The following is a 254-nucleotide window of genomic DNA, read 5'->3' on the forward strand; positions in this document are numbered from 1 at the left end:
GCACGCAGACCCCTGTCCCTTCTCGCCCCAGCCCTCCGCGTCCTTCCCCTGTGCGAGTCCTGGTGCTGCCCCTGGCTGAGCTGCGGGGGCGGCTCGAGGGGTGGCTGTGGGAGCGGAGCCCCCCAAAAGGTTCCCCTGCCAGCTGGGGGGGGTGACACATGGGCTGCAGTGTGCTCCCCTGCTCGGTGGTCTCCAGCACCCCAAGGACCAGCAGGGCTGGGAACCCCCTCCCCTTCAGGGTCTGCTCCTGGGGG

This window comes from Cariama cristata, unplaced genomic scaffold, assembly GCF_000690535.1.
Source record: "Cariama cristata isolate BGI_N322 unplaced genomic scaffold, ASM69053v1 scaffold28392, whole genome shotgun sequence".
NCBI classification, from domain to species: Eukaryota; Metazoa; Chordata; class Aves; order Cariamiformes; family Cariamidae; genus Cariama; species Cariama cristata.